The 19112-nt window shown below is 40.7% G+C and overlaps 1 protein-coding gene and 1 long non-coding RNA gene across 2 annotated transcripts in view; one reads left to right on the forward strand and one right to left on the reverse strand.

Annotated features, from left to right (window-relative positions):
* Positions 1-19112, forward strand: part of LOC105833168 — a 448328-nt gene that overhangs the window by 417674 nt on the left and 11542 nt on the right. The window lies entirely within an intron of this gene.
* The window catches only part of LOC118644168, a 203069-nt gene that overhangs the window by 109954 nt on the left and 74003 nt on the right, over positions 1-19112 (reverse strand). The gene's annotated exons all lie outside the window — the stretch shown is intronic.

The following is a 19112-nucleotide window of genomic DNA, read 5'->3' on the forward strand; positions in this document are numbered from 1 at the left end:
AGAAAATTCCAGAACAAGCGAGAAGTTCCCGTAGCGTGAAGTGGGGATGTTAGACAAGATGATGCAACTTGTGACCGCCCACGGTGTAAAACAACGAATGACCGTGAATCTATGACCGCCTACCTTACAAGGGAGGGGTAGCGGGTTACGTAGGGTCAGCGAAAAGGATACTCACTTCTGTGCGAGATCTCGTCTAGTACGGTCACGTATTTAGTCTAAAGTCAGTGCGATTATTCGTGTAATTGTTTAGTATATACATTTATATAACCTTCGAACGTTTATCATAAGACAATTCACCAACTGTCAGGGTTATCCCGCAGTTGCAGTGTAGCGAGTCTGACTCGCGTACCGGGGCCCCGCGTACCCGCGTATAATACGAATTATAATACGAACGTTATAACGATACGAGTAGTCGAAGCATTACTAACTCGTATAATCACTGAGGGGTTTTTATGCCGTAAGGCTTTTCCCCTACGAGCAATAAAGGTTTGTCCCTGAGCTCAATCAACGTTTCATTTATTCAACCTCCCACCAAAAAATCGAAATAGCGGAACTTATCCTTACCGGAAGGTTTCGACGATACAGTTTTTGGTGCCTCCTGTGAGGTATGAATTTACACTCCGCGAGTGTTGTGCATTAAGAAAAATCGACGCAGCGGAGAGCCGTCGATCAACCGAAATTTCGACGCAGCGGAGAGCCGTCGAGCAACGAAAAGATCGACGCGGCGGAGAGCCGTCGATCGACCAGCAGCCACCTCAGTCGTCTCCAGTGCCACACCGCCCAGCTCCACGCCGACAACGAGGATCTACTGCATCCAATATAAGTATCCGCCAATATATTATCACACTAACATACGTAAAACACCACATTTAAACGGTAAATTCATCAATTTGCGTGCCGTTACATTCTCCCACCTACATATGCTGAATCGGATTTCCTTAAGTATTAATCTCGAAATCGTGCCGAGAAATAGTGATAAATAACATGCCATTTTTCACCTAATTCGCGGGAAGGAAAGTTTTCACGAAGGGTGCCTTGCAACGAGAGGAGGGAAATAGGAAGCAGGTAGAAACACGTTCGAAACGCGACGTCACCAATTGTCGCGACGGAAAATTTCCGCACATTGAGGGAGAGTCAAACTTGTTTTCTTAGGCTCGATACCTTGCATTGTCTATCCACTCGATTACCGTGCAGATCCGAATTTGCATTTCTTTTCTTTTTCGGAGAAATAAGAATACGATCGACGTACCCTCTGAGACATCTGGTCGTCATAAATTATCTTCCCGGCGGCGAGTCTGCCTCAACAAAAAAAAGGGTCAGACAGACACTCGACGATTTGCCCGGTCGCCCCTTTGTCACGCGCTTTCCCCTTATAAAAATAAGGAGGAATTTTTGCGGTGTTACCTTTCTCTCTCTTCTTGCGGGCTATTGTTGCATTTCGAGTGAATTCCGATCAAGTTATTAACACGACGCCTGTTCAACATGAATCGCGTAAAACAAATAAATCAGAGTCGAACCGCGCTGAAGATCCAATTGACCACTATCGAAAATTTGATCGCGGGGAAGATAGAGTTAGTAAAGTCAATTTAAGACTGCGGCTGAAGCGTGCTACGGACCTCTTTCACGCTTATGAGGAGGCCCATAATGAGCTCGAATTATTGAAACCGGACGAATACTCGAATGAATTAATAGAAATTCAAAATCGATATTACGCGATTGCAACGCATTGCGAGGAGGAAGCGCCGGCGGCAACATCGGCGGTAAACTTAAACGCGACTTCGATTCCGGTCGACAATAACACGCGTAGACTTAAGTTACCAGTCGCGGAGCTACCTAAATTCGACGGCAGTCTGGAAAAATGGTTAACATTCAAAAACACTTTTAACACAATGATCGACGCACGCGAAGATATTACCGATTTGCAAAAATTTATATATTTGAGAGATTCGTTACAAGACGAGGCACTGAAGAAAATCTCGATTTTCAGCGTGAGCGAAAAAGGTTACCGGGACGCATGGAATTTGCTCGACAAATCATATAACAAAAAACGAATTTTGAGAGCGAGACATCTCGATGCCATTCTCGCGTTGATGCCGAGTGCGCGCAAGGACGACTCGCGTCGGCCGTCGGATACGGCGTCATCGAGCGAGACCACCGCTAAAGAATTAATGAAATTAGTAGACGATATGCGACAACATATGAATATGCTCGAGTCATTAGACGTAACTCTTGATCCATATCTTCCGGTTCGCATAATGGAACGCGCGCATTACCGTCCAGTATTGTCACGGAATGGGAAAGAACCCTCAATTTCGAAGATTCACCCAAATTTGATCAAATATGCGAGTTCATAACGGGAGAAGCGTTTCGAATGGCCGCGCGAGAAACGAGCCCATCCTCATCAAATGTCGAACCGAACAATAAAAGATCGCATTCCAAGAAAGAACCGGCTGCGGTTAAGATACGCAAAAAACGATTCCGGCGCGCGCGCTTTCGTCACCAACGCGTCCACCAAATGTCCGGCGTGCAAAAAGGACGATCACCCGTGTATCGATGTTCCGAATTCACAAGGTTATCAATTCAGCGTAGGTGGGATTTGATAAGGCGCAGCAACATTTGCAAGAAATTGTTTACGCAAACATCCCCGGCGACTGCCAACGAGTAAACTGCAAATTTCTGCAAAAAACCACATAATTCATTGTTACATAACCACGCATATAAGTCAAACACGAGGTCTTCCGAAACAACGCCGTCGGAATCTCGAACGCTAGCAACTGCGGCTAAGTCGGAATGACTAAGGTCAATGACCTCGAACGCGAATCACTTGCAAACCCCCTCTCTCAATTAATGATGAGCGATGTCGTTCGCGTTTAAGGGGACTCGTGGTCATTTCATTCGATGTCGCGCATTATTAGGACACGTGCGCGACGGCCCACTTTGTAACGGAGAGCCTCGTTCGGACCCGGCGACTCCCTATACGACCGTGCGCCATTTCGATCGGGCAATTAATGGATTTAAATTAACAGTTTCGAGAGCGGGTCGGTCGAAATTTCATTCCGTTCGTGGCATAACGAATTTAGTAAGACACTCTTTTTTTGGTAGTACCGAAAATCGCCGACAACATACCCGAGCAGTACGTTCTCCGCGCAAAGTAATTCCATATACCCACAAATATTAAATTAGCCGACCCGCAGTTTCACCTACCACGACCAGTAGATATGATAATAGGATCCGGGGGCTTACCTTATCATTATTATCAATAGGGCAAGATTAATCTGTCGCGCGACAATGGTGATTTATTATTACAAAAGCCTCAACTCGGATGGGTCGTCGTCGGTGGACTAACATCGAACGACGGGAAGAAATCGTAGCCTCATGTCAGCTACGAAATTTCATGAACCAATCGCAAAATTCGGGTTAATCGAGGATACGGACATCGGAGCGACGAAAATTTTCAGACGCGTCGGAATGTGAACAACATTTCATACAGAATACGACACGCGACGAGTCCGCAGATTACGTTGTGCGATTACCATTCCGTCATAAGAGTACGATTTCGGGAAATTCACGCTCAATCGCATTGCGGTCGCTTCCACGGGTCTACAAAAACGACTAGAAGCCATATCCGATTACTCAAGCAGAATATTACGCGAGTATTAGACGAATATGTTAGTCTCGGACATATGTCTTTAATTCCGAAATGACTCTGGAAACGGATATACCTTCCCCACACACGCGGTCGTGAAAACGACGAGCGCCACGACGAAGGTGAGAGTAGTTTTCGACGCGTCAGCCAAAACGGATAGGGGCGCAATCTTAATAGCTTTTTAATGGTCGGTCCTACAGTACAAGATAAACTATTTGACATTTGTCGCGGTTTCGTACGCATCGATACGTAATAACAGCCGACATTGAAAAAGGTATCGGCAAATTGGATACATCCGGACGATCGACAATATCAGAAATTTTCTGATACACAACACACAAATTACCACCTTCCAACTCAACACGGTCACGTTCGGAATATCCTCCGCTCCATTCCTCGCTATCCGGTCAATTCAACAACTCGCGATCGATGAAAGAGAGACATTTCCAGTCGCCGCGGGAAAATCTTACGCCGAGATCTATACGTAGACGATCTGTTAACGGGGGCCAACGACTTAGAAATGCTCAAACGAATACGCGACGAAAATTATATCTATATTGAGGCGCGGCGGTTTCAATATACGTCAGTGGGCATCGAACCACCCACAAGCGCTGGAAGGCTTGAACGAACGAACAATAGTACGTAGAATTTCTACGAAGGAAGATCCGATTCCTAAAAACTCTCGGAATTTCGTGGGAAACGCGCGCCGCGACGAATTTTTTATACAACGTCAAGCACATTAAACCTATCTCGCGGGTGTCTAAGCGGCATATACTATCGGAAATCGCTAAAATTATATCGATCCGTTAGGCTGCTCGGGCCCATCATCTCGCGTCAAAAATGTTTAATGCAGGAATGTTGGAAGGCGCAAATCTCGTGGGATGAATCTGTACCCACCGTTTTGCATTCGTCATGGCTGTCATTTACAGAACAGCTAAATATGATCGACGGACTAACTATTCCGCGTCAATTAATAATTAATAATCCCAAAAGCGTGCAGGTACACGGTTTTTGCGACGCTAGCAAGATAGGATACGGCGCCTGCTTATACGTACGGTCCTGCGACGAACAGGGCAACACCCTCGTGCGGTTATGGTGCTCTAAGACACGCGTGGCCCCCCTTAAAGAAACAACAATTCCGCGACTTGAATTGCTGCGGGGCCTTAACACTCGCAAGATTGTTTAAGGAAGTGTCGAATTCATGGAATTCGTGCCCGAACAAAATTACTTTTTGGTGCGATTCTATGATTGTACTTCATTGGCTAAAGAAGGCCCCCGCGACACTTAAGGTATTTGAAGCGAATCGAGTGGGGGAAATTCAAAAGATAACAGACGGTCTCGAGTGGCGGCATATAAAATCCGAACATAATCCGGCGGACGCGTTGTCGCGAAGTCAGTTCCCGCGGGAGTTCTTAAAAATGAATCGTGGTTCGACGGCCCCGCGTGGCTAAGCCGGGCCCGAAGAGAATTGGCCAGAGTCAATTGAAATCCCCATTAAAGATCTGCCCGGGTTAAAAAAGGCCGTTTGTCTACTATCCTCAAAACTCGAAACAAGATACATATACGACGGATTTTCCTCCTATACGCGATTAACTCGCGCCATTGCGTATGGCTTACGAATGTTACCGTCAAACCGAAATAAAGGCGCGCTTACGATACAAGAGGTATGCGAGGCGGAGGTCCGAATACTAAAACTGATACAGAATGAACAATTCGCGAATGAGATTACTAGAATTCAAATTCACAAGACGTAAAGGGCTCAAAATTAGCATCGTTAAGTCCAATACTAGATCAATCAGGTTTTACTTCGCGTGGGTGGCAGGCTGCGAAATGCCGCCATTCCCATTTCGCAAAAACACCCGATATTATTACCGTCACATCATCACGTAACTGATCTAATTATTAAAAACGTTCACGAAAAAAATTATCACGCCGGCATCCAAACGACACTTTATGCAGTACGTTATCGCTTTTGGTTATTAGACGGAAAGAATCAGATACGAAAGATAGTGAGACAATGCGTACGCTGCATTAGATTCCGCGCGTCACCTGTTGAGTATAAAATGGCCGACTTACCAAAATCAAGATTGAACGAATCGATCGCATTTAATCATACGGGACTCGATTTCTTCGGACCAATGTTCGTAAAGGAGAAAAAGCAACGGAACAGAGGCCGAGTCAAAGTATACGGATGCGTTTTCATTTGTATGTCATCAAAAGCCGTTCATATCGAGATCGTTAGCGACCTGTCCACGGAAGCATTTCTAGCGGCATTAAAACGGTTCATGGGACGTAGAGCCATCCCAGCACACATATATTCGGACAATGGCACAAATTTCATAGGTGCTAATAATCAATTACGCGAATGGTACGCCCTATATGAATCAGCCGAATTTAAGACTCAATAAACGAATTTGCGACTACAAACAAAATTTCTTGGCACTTTAACCCTCCCCTCTCTCCCCATTTCGGGGGCATTTGGGAGGCTGCAGTCAAGTCATTTAAGCATCACTTCAAACGAGTGATAGGAGACCGCTTATTCACATATGAAGAACTCAATACGCTAGCCATTGAAATCGAAGCCATACTGAACTCACGGCCTTTGTGCCCTATATCTACCGACCCTAATGACCCCCTGGCTTTAACGCCTGCACACCTTTTAGTGGGGCGACCGCTCACGATGCTACCTGAAAATAATTACTTATATGTTCCAGAGAATCGCCTTACTTCCTGGCGACTGATATCCAAGGCCCGACAAGACTTTTGGCGCAAATGGCACGTCGAATATCTGACGGAATTACAACGACGACAAAAATGGACCAAGTCCAATACCGAACTGAAACGTGACTCGATTGTCATAATTATCGACAAAAATTTACCGTGCATGCGGTGGCAGCTTGGGCGGATTGTGGAGCTACATCCTGGAGACGACGGGCTGGTCAGAGTAGCCAGCGTCAAGACTTCTCAAGGAATCTTCAAGCGAAACACGAAATTATTGTGCCCTTTAACAACCGATTCGTAGTTAAGCGAACTTGTCCATTGTTTTTTCTTACGACAGTTATGTAATAATCGCATTCGGATAAGCGCCAACCCGAAGGACGTATACAGTGACGTATCGACATTATATTATGTAATAATACATCATTTTTCATATGTTGATCGCTACCTCTCAACGGGGGGAGGATGTTCCGTAGAACAGATTTAGAAAATTCCAGAACAAGCGAGAAGTTCCCGTAGCGTGAAGTGGGGATGTTAGACAAGATGATGCAACTTGTGACCGCCCACGGTGTAAAACAACGAATGACCGTGAATCTATGACCGCCTACCTTACAAGGTAGGGGTAGCGGGTTACGTAGGGTCAGCGAAAAGGATACTCACTTCTGTGCGAGATCTCGTCTAGTACGGTCACGTATTTAGTCTAAAGTCAGTGCGATTATTCGTGTAATTGTTTTAGTATATACATTTATATAACCTTCGAACGTTTATCATAAGACAATTCACCAACTGTCAGGGTTATCCCGCAGTTGCAGTGTAGCGAGTCTGACTCGCGTACCGGGGCCCCGCGTACCCGCGTATAATACGAATTATAATACGAACGTTATAACGATACGAGTAGTCGAAGCATTACTAACTCGTATAATCACTGAGGGGTTTTTATGCCGTAAGGCTTTTCCCCTACGAGCAATAAAGGTTTGTCCCTGAGCTCAATCAAACGTTTCATTTATTCAACCTCCCACCAAAAAATCGAAATAGCGGAACTTATCCTTACCGGAAGGTTTCGACGATACAGATTGTGTGCCATTAGCTGCCCCTCCCCATAAACGTTGATGAAACGTTAGGCTTACAAAAAATTACTGAAGTCTGTTGTTCTTGAACTTTCGCACAGATATATATATTTATTTAACTGAAATTACAATCTTGGCTGATCGCGTGCATTATCACGTATTGCTTCGAACGACTGACTGCTAGTGTCGCCTTACTAACACTGGATCACGCTTAAAGCATAAAGGCGGCGCTTGGTATTAAAATTGCAGTGTTGCATAATTTACGGTATGAGCCCCACATTTAATAAAATTAACTAAACGTAACCTCCAAAATCTAGGCAGAAACATAGCGCAACAATCGTAGCTACACTTTTTAATTTTTTTTGTGTAGTACTGAATTTCAATTTGTTATCCTCAAGAGAATCTAAATCCAGAATTGAAATAACTAGTTTATGTAATTAATTTAATTACATCTGTTATTTGAAAAAAATTATTTAATGTCTCTAATATTTTCGGTCTGATAATTCCGGAGAATCGTATTGGCATTTAATGTTTTATTTCTAAATTAATAGATATTAAAAACTACTATACCATTTAGTAAAAGATATTTTGTGTATGATTTAAATGTATATTTTTAAAATTTAATTTTAAGCTTTTGATAAAGAAAAATTATCTAAATGGTATACTAGTATTGGTGACTTTCTTCTACACTTGTTTCAAACTACTTTGTTTCAAAAAATATCTTTCTTGTATTAAACAAAAATAATTTCAGTACTTTTAATATTATATAAATATTAACTATTAAAAAAACTTATAGTTGTAATATTCTTTTTAGTTTCCTTAAATGTATTAATGTATAACATACATATTGTTACGCAAAAGAAATATGAAATAATCTTTTCTGTAGAAAAAAAATGTATAGAATTGTCACCGATTTATGTAAAAAAAATCTTAATTAAGGTATACAATTACAATACAAAAACAATTTAAATAAATAATTTTAATTGATAATTAATTTAATAATAATGACGCTAATAATTATCTTCCATTCCCTCTTTAAATGTGATATTATAAAAATAATTCTGTTGCTAAAAAATACTGTCTCATTCAGATCGAACCTGTGACTTTAATTTTTTTAATAAAGCAGTAAAGAAAAAAGAGTAAAGAGAAGGAAATATAATTTTACCAGCGTAATCCGCGCAACACATTGCGGGATGTTTTCGCGACTAGAATAGCGCGATAACTCGTCGCATAAGATTCAACAACGTTTGAGAACGGGGCGAGTAACGAACGCGAGCGTAGGATCGCGAACTACCCGGGATTTATTGGATACGGGGATGTCGCAGCCGCCGCGCGTCGTGTCAAAGTCATTGTCCTTTTAATGGCCAAGTTCAAGATGGCGAAGGCAAATCGAATCTCGTCAGTGTGACGGTCGTCCAGTTTTAAGTATTTCAGTTTAAAAAATTCTCCGCTAGCTAAAAGAAAGAGAAAAAGAGAGAGAAAGAGAGAGAAAATTTAAGCATTTGTTTATCGACTTTGTCGACGGCACGTAACGCTTCCTCTTGTATTAAAATAGCATTCAGGAATGCGAAAAGTGGAAACGCATGTCTTAAATTCGGCGACACGGTCCGCAGAATCGGAAATCGAGTTTCGCCTGGAGACATCGTGTCACGGAATGTCTTCTTCACCATCCCCCTCCCCCTTACCAACGAGTCTCCGGGCTTGACGGTGAATCAAAATTCAACCAGTACGTCAAGCCGTCTGACCGTCGCGCAAATGGCGCATGCGGATGAATTATGCAGTGTGTCATGTCGCGGCAACCGACTCATCAAACATACACGCGTGTTCGCACATCGGGGAAGACGTATCTAGGTGGCACTGGTGGATGGTGCGCGCTGGGGAAAGCGGAAAAATCGCATAGGCACGCGAGCGAGGGACACTTCGCGAGATAGAGGCGAACGGAAACGATATAACGCGGGTTGAGGAGAAAACGTAGGAGAGGGGGAGTCTGTTAACGTGCGAGCCGCAAAATCAGAGAGGCCGAACGGTACGAAACGCGAACGCACTAAGCGTGATTGATTGGTTCCGGCACTGGGCCTTGTTCTGGTAATGTCAGTTTTGAATTTTGCAATTAAACTGCGCCGACGCGTACTGTGATTAATAATAGAATTCGCGAGTCGTGATTAGCGCGTCTGGACAATCAAAGAGGAGAGGCCGAGAGCGAGCAAACGAGCGAGAGGGAGGTAGAGAGAGAGAGAGGAAGGAGTGGTGGATTATTGAAATACCCGGCGAGCCTTTGAAATCAGCCGATCATGAAAGCCCACAGTGCCTGTTATTTCGCTGTAATTAACGTTGTCGACATTATAATCGAAACCAATGAATTGCGGCCGTTTCGGTATGGATATTATACAAATTAGTCGCAGCGAACGGTGTAAAGGATATTCCAAACTATCGCGTTTTCCGTGAATCGCAAAAACTATGAGGGAACTAGAGAACTCAATAGTTGCCTCGATATCGAATTATAATGTCCGTTAATATTCATATCAGAAGGATCGATCCAATGGATGATAATATAATCCTTTCAAAGCGTAATTTTCGTAATTTAATCCTTTCAAATAAAAAATCGTTCTTGTATTTGGTAGATTATTACGAGCTCTGTGATAGATTACGTTAAGCAGAGTATCGCGCGGAGAGCGAGGATAATAATGGCAACAGCCGACAATAAGTAGGGGTAGAAGAGAGAGAGAGAGCCGTGTCGCGTTTGAGAAACCCGAGTCCTCCATAACGAGTCTACAAAGTTTCCCATGAAATCGCGCTTTGTCAGGCCTCGGATACGAATGTAAGACGAAGGCGAGGGGTGCGGAAAGGTAGACGGGAGAAATCGCGCACCCCTATCGCGCTCACCACTTGGATTTCAGGCGATTCCTCCGACACTGGCGGAATAGAGAAAGAGGGAAAAGGAAAAAGGGGATAAAAGGCCAAGGCAGCTAAGGAAGCAAAACGTAAAAGAGAAGAGAGAAAGGAACAAGAAAGAGAGAGAAAGAGAGGAGAGAATGCAGGAAAGCCCGGTAATGCACCGTTGCCGCCGTTCTACCACTTAATCTTCACTGTGGTAGTAAAAACCGTGTGAAACGGTAAAAAAAAAGAGGTGACCGAAGACGCACGGACATTCCGTAGAGTCAAAAAAGTTCACCCTCGTTAAACAAACGACGTTTAATTATATTTTTATCGCTGCCAGAAATCATAACGGTTGCTAAAAAGTGAATAAGCGATATACTATGAGTTACCTTGACATAATAGTAGTCTGTAAAAATTAACAGATAATTGTAGCGAATAATCATTAGAGTTCAAATTTAAAATTAAAATTCGTCTGGTAAGATTCTCCGAATGCTTCCTCCGATAACACGAAAGATTGTATCTGTAGCTTTGGCATTTGTATCTGCGAGACAGCGGTGGAAAAAACGTCGACTAAACGGACATCGTTATTTTTTTTCCACGGGCGACGGATCTGTAACGGATAACAAAAGCGATTGCAAAAGAGAGGTAGGAAATGGAAGCCGGGCAGAGAAGCGAAAGAAAGAGGAGGGACCTGGCGACTCAATAACCCCCACGAAGGCGGATTGTCCGTGTAGTTGTCGTTTCACCATTTAATCTCTGCTCTGGAAATGAAAACCTTGAAGAAAGGAGAAGCAACCTGGAGGAGAATCAAGTCCCGTGACGGAACGACAACGGAGGAAGATGGACGACAACGTTGAGAGGGCCTATATAAAGAGAGGATCAATATTATCGCCACAAAAATATTGGCACATTACGATAGAGATAAAGAAAGAACGGCAATGATTCTTTCGTAAGATGTAAAAACTGTAAAACAAAGATGCAAAATAATATCATTAAGTACTGATCTCAACGCGAGAGAAAGAGAGCGGGAGTAGTAACATACTTTCTCGCATTAAGTCTTTCTTCGAAATTGACAATTGGAAAATGTCCCTTTCATTATATAAATCTAATATTGCAATCATAGAAATTATTTGATTTTTTATCAAAATTATTTGAAAAATCGAAAGATTAGGAGATATCTATGCAATAAAAAAAAGATTGAGGAAAGCATTCTGAGTCCAGTCCAAAGGCAATCTGAATCTAAAACTTAAAACCACCCTGGATCTAGCGCCAATAGTGCTCTTGACGATATTCTCGACGGTCCCGACTGAACCCGGATTCGGAGCGGGCTAACCCGAGACCACTTGATCTCTGTCGACGCAATGGAAACTGGGGGAAAAGAAAGGGACGGCCAGGCAGAATACAAAACGAGGAGGAAACTGCGGAGGGTACACCGCGAAATCAAACGAGTGGAGGTAAAACGACCGGGCGACAAAAGCTCATCGGAGGACGGGGAGAAGCGAGAGGAGCCAGAGCTCGCAGAGGCTGGAAAAACAAATCTTCGGCGGTAACCGCAGTGCGCTGGTGCCGCGCCAGCGACTATTCGAGGGAGAGGAGCGAAAATTAAATCCAAACGTTTAGTGCCGTGAGACATCCAGGACCCGGAAAGATGCGACAACTTCCAACGCGTAATCAACCTGACCGACGCGGGGAGAGAAAAGAAAAGGGTCGATTCGCGACGCTGTTCGTTCGTAGCGCGACGAGACCGGAAGCGAGGAGAAAGTTACGCCGTCCGTTTCCGTCGCGGAAGCGAGTAAAGAGCAGAAGTGTGCCGAAATCGGAAGTAAGTCGAGAGATGAGCGCGGAAGTTCCGTTCTCGACGGAAATGGAAGCGGACGCGATCATATGCGAAAAAGCGATGTGTATAACGTCTACATTCGCAGAATGAGAGATTCAGCTTATTGGAAGGAAGATATAGCCGCGCCTACAAAAAGTAAGCGTGCTGAGAAACGCGATAAAGTAGGACAGTGTGACATGGGAGACGCAAATAAAGTAAATAATGTATAGGGTGCAGGTAATAGTAAAAATACAACCAAATATCATATACCGAAATAATAAAATAATGATTTCAACGAAATTTTAGTAAAATATAAGTAGAAAAGGAATTAACTAAAAAATTATGAATTATTCAGTAGTTAAATAAAAATAACCTACGTAACAATAATAGACCGAGGTGAAAATAACAAACGCAGGTCTCGTAAGACGGACAATCAAAGAAACTAGAAAGGAGTTGCAGAGGGAAATAAAAAAAATGGCGCAGGCGACGATGTGCCTGGTGTATATTTTACCTGTGAGTTCGCGAGGGGCACTAAGCGAGCGAAAAATGATTCGCATTTTTATTCGCGAGCGGAAGACGGATATAAAGCGGGGCAAATACATTTTTCATATGCAGATACGTCCGAGAGAAAGAGCGGAAATGGGCCAGAAAGATTTGGGAAGATACGTTCTACGGTCGTTAAAATTGATCGTTGTGAAGTGCCATCGAGAAATGCATTTTCGATGCAGGCGCACTTGCAATTGCATCGAATTCTCATGCGACGTAATTTTCTAATAATAATTTATTTATGTATATATGTACATGTAAAACATATATAAAATATAATTTAGATATTTAATAAATATATATAATACATCTAGTTTGAAATTAACGTGAGTGAAAGAAAATAATATACGAAGAAAACGTGCAGCTTCAATTATAAAATAAAACTTTGAAGAGATTTTTTTTTCGTAAACACGTATCGCAAGAAAGATAAAAATGTTCTCCCATCTGTCGTTCATTTATCGTAGTACAAAAGAGACAAAAGCGATGATGAGAACGAACGCGTTATTACATTGACACTCTTTCGACACCTAGCTCTTTCATCTAGACGTTGTATTTTTCTCATATTAAACAAAAGGCAGACCGGCTGAAATAGGCAGCGCGATATTCCCCGGGTATATGATTACAGGAGACAGGAAAGAGGAACACAGAAAACACCGAGCAAGTGTAACGCTCGAAATGAAGGAGAAAGAGTGAGAGAGAGAGAAAGAGAAAGACAACGTGGTACGGTGTAATGCGGCAGGCGAGAGTTCAGCGTTAAGAAAGAGAGTGCGATAAGGGAGAGGAGACACACCCTCGGCGCGAAGCCCTGCAGGCGAGTCCCGTGGCAGGGCGCATTGTCGTCGGCAAATTGCGCGTGGGGAAAAAGTTTCGCCGTGGACGAGGGTGAGGGCGGAGGGAAGGAAACACGCTGATAACAAAGCGCCACCGCGTTCCTCGCCGATTTGAGAAACGCGTCGCATAAAGCGACGTCAGAAGAACTCTCGGCCGAAGTCCGAAGCGTAGCTCGGCTGAATATCTTATGCATTCGCGCGCGAGGTGGCAACTTTGTAAACGGCCGCGGGATTTATTTCGCGTCCGCGGCACCCACCGAGGTCGCCTTCAGCTCGGGGTGTGCCTGAGATTTCTTCGAGGCAACGATGGATCGTGCATAAAACATTAATTTTAATAATAAAAATATTGTTAACACTTACACTGTATTGGGCCATCATTGTCCGTGCAGTTTTTAAGAGAATCAATTCTCTACTTCATATATTTACGATGACGATATATTTTTTTAAGCAAATTATTTCTCAAATTTATTATTCTAGGTTTTTAGAAAGTTCAAAGAAGAGGTATATAAATTTTTTTCAAACATTTTTAGATATAATTGACCCACATATACTAGGTCGAGAGGTGCCAAAAAGATCAATGCAGAGTAAGTGTGTCAACCATGAAGTAACAAATGAACACAAACGATGATAATGAATGACAATTAATGCTCATCAGCGATTATTAATCTCCACTTTTAGGTAGTGGCTCAAATGAAGAACTTTCAAGATCAACGTGCACCTACCGGTCCCCAAGAATCTTAATTACAGAACAAACTCGACAATAAATAGAAACAAGGCAGAAACTGTGATCATCCCTCTCGTGCTTCTCTTAAGTAATCAAGAGAATGAACTTCCCTCCAGGAGCTGCGGTCGGTCGACAACGATGAAACGTCTAATTTCATGCAAAACGGTTTAAGAGGGATCGCAAGTTAGGCGGTCTACTTCGGGCTACTGAATGCGCGAAGTTAGTATGCGAACGTTAAGGCGGAAAATTGTCGGCGTTTAAACGCGATTGTGAAATGAAACAGCCACGGGGGGAAAGGGGTGGGGAGGCAACGGAACTGAGCCGATGAGATTTTACCCGCGTTTATCCGCGACGGGAATAATTTCAATCGGACGCAATCGCGTCTCTTCCCCGATGATGAATGCACCGTATGAATGTGTCAGAAGTACAATAGTAATATGGTCGGTATTCATAGTCGAATCTTATTTCAAGATCGTCTCAACCACTGTCTTAAGATCCTAACACAGTTTTGTGATTGGTTGATGACATCTTAAGATAGTACTTAAGACGATCTTAAATATAAGACCTGACTATGAATACCGGCCTGTCGTTTTTATTCTTATATAAAACATGCATCGTCAAAATGGCCGTTGATGCCCAAATAGCCATTTCATTCTCCTTGTCTTTGGAAATTTTATTACAAAAAAAAATATTGAATTTAAATGTTGAATATTTGATTTTGCGTATGTAAAAAAAATGTATCAAAATTATTCTGTTCATAATGTCTCAGAAAAAAATTTTTTAAAAATAAAGAAACTGCTGAAATATTAAGTTTTAGGATCGCCATATTAAATCAGCCATTTTAAGATTTTTAGATACAATCGAGACTTACTCAAGAGACATACATCATTTTGAAGATTAAAAACAATTATCCACTTGAATTCTATGAAATAATAACAAAAAACTTGACATTTTAAATACATTATTGTAATAATAAAAAGCTTTTTTTTAAATATTGGCAGTAACGCAGGACATCTATCTTTTTAAGGTCAAAAATAAATTTACATTTTTAATTTCTTAATTGGCTCGTATCATTGATCAGTATCTTTTGTTATTATAATATCCATATTCATTAATTTCATTAATTAATTTCATTAATTAATTTCATTAATGTACTTAATTTACTAAAACCGCTTATGTGGAGGGCAGCTAATATACATTCTAATACTACAGAAGTAGTACGTCGTGCGTGATATAATTATATGGAAAAAGATAAAAAGAGAGATGGAGAGCAGCTCCCAAATCGAAATGAACTTAGTGTCGAGCCGGAACGCAATAAGGTATCTATTACTCGGAACAAGCTGACATCATTTTAATATCAAAATAACGTATTTAACAACACTTTCGCGTCAAATTAACTTGCTACTTGTGTATCAATATATGTATAATTGACTCAATCAATACATTATTAGTTTACATTAAGTTTGTTAGAACACAGAGTATTTGAAATATAAGGAACAGAACAAATGTTTTATTGTGATCAAGAATCAAAAGAATCCACGACGTATGTAAATGACTACAAAGACGAGCTCGTGGCATCGACGTTCCAAGTATGCAAATTATTTTTTCTTATTTATATTAGCACTCAGAGCGCTAATAGAGCAAATTTAATTAATTTATTCTATTAGATTTATTAAATTTATTAAAATTGTGTTACGTTTATGGAGAGGGGCAACTAATGATACACTATCTAATATTGCAGAAGTATAGATGGATGTAATACGTCATTCTTTGTCGTGAAATATTAAAAAGAATTCACGACGTGCTCGCTTGTCAGAGTATTTTGCTTTTAAAACCTTGTCTTTTTTTTTCAAAATATTTGAACGAGGAATTAGAATATAATTAACAATCATACTCGTTGGCAAAACGTCGATTACCAAAAAAAAAAGACGAGGAGGAAATGGACGCACAGTTACAAATGCAAGTGACAGACAATTCGCCTTCGATAGAGCACATTTTACGTCCAATAATGTTTACTTCCTGGTTCCTGGGAGTCGGCATTGCACATCCGTGCAAATGCCGCAAGAGTGTTACAATAATCTTACGTATAATTTATTTGGTTCTGTGTTTTATAAGTATGGTACACGATATAATAGAATACGATTTATTTAATACTGATTCCACTACTGATTCCACTACTGTTACTTACGACATAGTGTACGTCATGTTCTTCGTACAATTCTTTATATTCTACATATCTATATATTACTACATTTGTCAAGGAATCGGTCAATACGACAAATGGCCGAAGCTAATGGACAAAATAAAGGAACTCGATGAAAAGATCAGAACGGAAGTACTTATGAATAATGAGTCAGTAAAAAATGTGGAAGCGCTAGCGATTCTAGCAACATTCGCTTGGTTCCCTCTGTTCTCAATTGTGTTGGAATTGTCTTATAAATACTATATAAAATGGAGCAACTATGATGTATTATATAATTTTAAGTATATATTCATGTCAGCTCAATCTCTGATTAACAGCTTTGTCTTCGACATTGTCGTCTATGTGCTATTTAACAGATTTCAAACGGTAAATAAATTAATCGGCCAATTAAATCAGTTATCTGATACGCCACGGATCATGAATAAGATCAGACGCATTCGAGAATTGCATAATGGTATGTTTCTCTGAATATCATTTTTCGTATTATTGTAATTTAAGTAAAAATACAGCTCAAAATATAGTTTAATACGACTTATAAAGAGATTATAATAATAGTGATACTAAGATGTAATCGTAATATGGTTATCAGGTATTTGTGACCTCGTCACCATGGTAAACGACATTTACGGCTTTTACCTCCTCTTCTGTTTGACGAAGTGTCTCATATTGATAACATTTCACCTCCTCATAATTTACGTTTTCAACACAGAGATGAACTTTATTTCTATAAATTCAATTGGTTTAGCGGCTCTACACACCATAACATTTTTTCTGATATGTTGGATTTGCACGCTTGCGCGTGAAGAATGTAAAAAGACCAGCATAATTATACACGCATATGTACTGAATTACAAACCTCCGGATCTTGATGAACTAAACGGGATAAGGCATCAATCAAATCTAGATGTGCGAACGCCATTGGAAGTTCCAGATAGCGAACAAAATTCTAATTGGAGTAGCAGTCACGACCTGAACATTGTCATCAGGGAACTACATCTCTTACGCAAAAGCTTAGTCCATGACTGTGTCAGAAACGAGATCAATGATTTTTTGATTCAACTGCAAGATCGTCGAATAGCATTTACAGTGTGTGATTTCTTCGAAATGAGTAATGCTCTATTCTGTGGTGTGAGTACAAAATTGATTCATTACAATCTATGTAAAATTACTTTTGAACTGTCATAAGAATTATAGGTCTTGTACACAACTCAATTAACAAAATTAAATTTATTTTCAGTTTCTTGGAACCATTATTGCTTATTTAATTGTCTTCATTCAATTCTTTCCACAACGCGATAAACTAATCGACGAGATAATACTTAATCTAAGGCCTAATCTCCAGGACTTTATAACTAACTTATTCAAGAAGTGTGATTACATAAATAAAACAGCATATGGTTGACACTCGGCCGACTTGATATCCATGCGCGACCACTGCTGCGCTGTAGTATTTATATAAAAATGACGAATCCGTGTGTACGCGAAATATTAGTATAGCACGATCGGCCTTGATCGGTCAATAAAAAACATTAAAGTGCTAGAGATTCTGACAACATTCACTTGATGTCTTTTGTTTCTGATCCGCCTCGTTCCTGATCCTCAGTCTGTATTATTATTTTATAAATATGAAATACATTTTTGCATCCGACTTATGGTAACGATTAAAATAATTGCAATATTTAGAATAAACATCACAGAGAAGAATTTCATACAGTTACGTAGTTCTTTTTGTACTCTATATGTCACGCAATTCGATCTGATGTTGAATTTTGCACGCCTACTCGTCAAAAATCTTTACTGATTTTTATCGATTACTCAAAGAAAATTTAGATAATGGTAAATCTTTTGTTTATTAAAGTATGGTGTAATCTGTAATGGATAAATAATTCATTCATTAATTCTATTAAAATTATAAATGTATACAATCGCCTTAGCCTAAACTTTGCACGGTCATATTTACATTGCTCACGATCTATATGAAATCATGAACAGCTCTTTTATATTTTTAATTGGTTTTCCAATTCTGTACACCACGCAATTTGGTCTGGTGTGTTGGATTTACACGCGTCGAGAATTTGAAAAGATCGAGATAATTATATACGCAATTATACTAAATTACAAACCTACGGATCTTGATAAACTAAACGGGACAAGGCATCAATCGAATCTATATGTGCAAACGCCACTGGTAGTGATTCAACTGTAACATCGTCGAGTAGTATTTATAGTGATTTCTTCGAAATGAGTAATACTCTATTTTATGGTGTAAGTACACAATTTATTTACAATTGATTTAAAATTAGTTTTAAATTGCAAGAAAAACAATAGCTCTTGTGCGAATAAATTAACTAAATTAAACTTATTTATCAGTTTATTGGAGGGGTTAATTGCTTATCTAATAGTCTTCATTCAATTCTATCAACAACATGAAGAAATAAAAAGCTTAACCGAATGTTTATCGGAGTTAGCTATGAACAAGCATTGTAATGTGTGCCGTATCGCAACATTTCTCCCTCGCTCGCGGCGCGGTAACGTTGTCATCGTCTTGAAGTGACGTAAAGTCTCTCGCTAAAATCGATACGCAAAATTATGTATTTTGTAGAAATTGCCATTGGAAAATTAGATCCGTATTTGGAAATAAGCGGCTCGCCATTTTTACGACGCTGTTCCAATTTAGCGAATCCT

This window comes from Monomorium pharaonis, chromosome 8 (genome assembly GCF_013373865.1).
Source record: "Monomorium pharaonis isolate MP-MQ-018 chromosome 8, ASM1337386v2, whole genome shotgun sequence".
In the NCBI taxonomy this organism is placed as follows: Eukaryota; Metazoa; Arthropoda; class Insecta; order Hymenoptera; family Formicidae; genus Monomorium; species Monomorium pharaonis.